The sequence below is a fragment of the Myotis myotis genome, unplaced genomic scaffold (assembly GCF_014108235.1).
Source record: "Myotis myotis isolate mMyoMyo1 unplaced genomic scaffold, mMyoMyo1.p scaffold_m19_p_11, whole genome shotgun sequence".
NCBI lineage: Eukaryota > Metazoa > Chordata > Mammalia > Chiroptera > Vespertilionidae > Myotis > Myotis myotis.
In genome coordinates, this window is record NW_023416315.1 from 40,343,676 (window position 1) to 40,346,902 (window position 3,227).

Here is a 3,227-nt window from a genome sequence, read left to right on the forward strand (position 1 = left end):
GCGGAGTCCGGAGGGGTCACGGGAGGGCGTGGGGGAGAGTCCGGGAGGAGGGCGAGCGCCGAGTGGGGCGAGCAGTGCCCAAACGGCTCCCGTTTTGAGCTCCTCCCCACTCCACCCCCCGACCTGGGAGCGACCGAGCATCTATCCCTGGCCGTGGCCCCTGCGGGGCTCCCCAGATCCCTTGTGAAAGGCTCTAGAATAGATAAATGCAGCCCACTCTCTGCTCCACCGCGTTGGCGCTTTGGGTCGCCTCTCCACTCCAGACTGCTTTTCAGTGCGCCCCTGCCCCCAAACTCCCTCTTCTCCGCTCAGTTCCGGTCCAGTGTCCCAGTGTCCGAGAACCCGCGCTTTCTCTCCGGTTCGCGTTTCCCCCCACCGCTAACCATCTTTTGTCTGTGCAGTGTTTTGGGAACAAAATATTCAGAAATGCCCTTTCGTGAAACGCTTTTTAAAACTCCCCCACAGCCAGCGGACGGGAGATCAGTCTGTTGACTTTGACCCTCACTCTGCCTGGTGCCACTGGCATGGTGGTGTTTGGGGAAAGAGGGTTCATTAAGCCCGGAATTAGGAGACCCGGGCTCCTGGTAAAGCCCCTTAAACTCCCCAGGCCACCGTGGTCTTGAGTGTTAAGGGGATCGAGGAGCTAGCTGTAAGGGCACCTTTAGTTCTGGGATTCTGGAAATGTCTCCCTGCAGATTACCCAGTAGTCAGGGACCCTTTATCTTTAGGTGTCAGTAGAAGGTGTCAGTAGAAGAAATAAGAAATTAGAGTGTTCTCGGATATATGATCAATTTGCTGAAAATCCCCAATTTAGGGATTTTTAAAAATACATTAGTAAACGTCCATTTAAGCAAATTAAGCTTAAAAATTATCCCTCTCTGTGGTTTATTAACCAGGGTGAAAGCCAAGGAGGGGTCTTGGATCGATCACGGGACACTGCACTTTCCCCTCTGAGGCCCATAAACAGATGAACCTTTGCAAATGCGGCTTTGGAAATACATACTTTGTTTGACCTGACATATGCCCCCTTCCCCACTGCCAAATAGTATTAAGGTTTAAGGTTTAGGCATTTAAGGTTTAAAGTTTAGGCATAAGCTAAGCTTTCAGTGATGTGTCAGTGTATGGGGCAATGACAACTGGTAAAATTCTTTTTCCATTGGTAACTGGAAACATTTAAATTTTATATCAATTTTCTATTTCACTTCAATATTACTCTTAAATAATGAAATTAGCGTGTGTGTTTTTTCTAGCACTTCTGGAGGACATTCATGAATCTTAGCAGTTAATGGAAGTATGTAGCTTTAAAAAAAGACAATAGCATTTTAAATATTTCACAAACAGTTATTACAAAATATACCATTTTTAACTCTCCTAGAATCACAAATTATTGTATACAACAGGTAAGTAAACCACATATTTTAAATATTTTTAAAAAGCTGTCTTAACATGGACTCTGCCTATCAAAAATAAAATCAAGTAATATGTGAAATTACTGATCCTAAAAGAGAAGCAAGGAGTCAACAATTTGCAATTTCCAGAAGGAATATCTGCTTTTCATGCTTAAATTATTAAAATAAGAAAATATCCTTGGAGGAAAAACTCATGTAGTGAAATGTGTTCTAAAAATTGTTGGTATTGGTGCAAAGCATGACGCCTTTCAGCTCATCCCACTATACTTTTTACTACTGCTTTTCAGGTGGAGTTTCTAAGTATAAAAATGATTTACCAAGATTTTTTTCCAGGTCATGACCTGCTCTCTGAGAACTCTCTTCAGTTCCCTAAAGTAGTAATTGATTCCACTGAAGGGCAGCAATAATTTATTAAATGGACCTCTAGTGGCTTAGAGGAATTAACACAAGTTCCTCTCTGGAATTATTCTACAACTGAATAACTTGAGAGTGGTAGTTTCCAGTGCTAGATGGTCCTCCAGTAATTCATCCACTAGAAAATATTGATTGAGCTCCTGCTAAATGCCCTGGCTGGGGCACTAGGCGCAATGGTGAAGAACTCAGTTATACTTCCCTGTCTTGATAGAATTTATGGTTTGGTTGGGAAGATAAATTAGTAAACAAATACAAATAAGATCTACACAAATTTGAGTACACAAGTAAAATAAGTGTAAATCATGGTGAAAATAGACTGAGATAAATAATAATAGAGATCATTTTAGAGATTTTTAGAGATCCACAATGCATATTAATAGACTAGAGACCCGGTGCATGAAATTCGTGTACTGGGGTGGGGGGGTGGGTCCCTCAGCCCAGCCTGCACCCTCTCCAATCTGGGCCCCCTCGGGGGATGTCCGACTGCCAGTTTAGGCCCGATCGGGAGTCAGACATCCTCTCACAATCAGGGACTGCTGGCTCCCCCAACTGCCCTCCCCTGCTGGCCTGGTCACCCCTAACTGCCCTGATTTCATGGTTTAAATGTTTTACATGTGAACAATCACCAAATTAATATATCTAGGCCAGACATCCTGCCTGAACCCAGACTCACATGTGAACCTCAACTCCCACTTGTCATCTCTAATGTAACATTCCCAAACTGAACTCCTGATATTTCCTCCTTCCTAATCTGAGCTAAACAAAATTTCTCCCTTCTCAATGAATGGCAATGCCAATTGCTCCCTTTGGTTAGGCCTAAAACCTTGGCATAATCTTTGAGAATAGCTACAGTAAAGACATTTACATAACCTATTCCCAACAAAGTCCCCAATTTGTTTTGAGCACTGAAACTTTGTGAGCAATGCTTGTTAATAAAATAGAATCATTTTTTTTTGTAAAACACTGCTTTTTTGAAACCAAAGAATTGAATAAACATAAAATCCTGTTGACATTACCTTACATTTGTTTGTCAATCTATATTCAGATATCTTAATAGATTTATAAATATAGATATAATCTCTTTGAAGTAGATTTTGTTTGAAGACAAACATGATATGATCAGATTTACATGTTAATAGACTAACTGTGGCTGCAGTGTTTAAAACAGACTGAAGGGAGACAAGGGTGGAAGATGGCTATTGTAATGACCCTGGGAAGAGGTGATGGTGGTAGTGACAAGGATGTTAGGATGGAGTTGGAAGAAATGTAGGGTCCTTGATGCATCCTAAAGGAAGAACCAACAGAACTTAATGATGGGTTGGATGTGGGTCTGAAGAAAGAAGAAAGTCAAAGATTATGCCAAGGTTTTAGGCCTAACCAAAGGGAGCAATTGGGAAAGAAGAA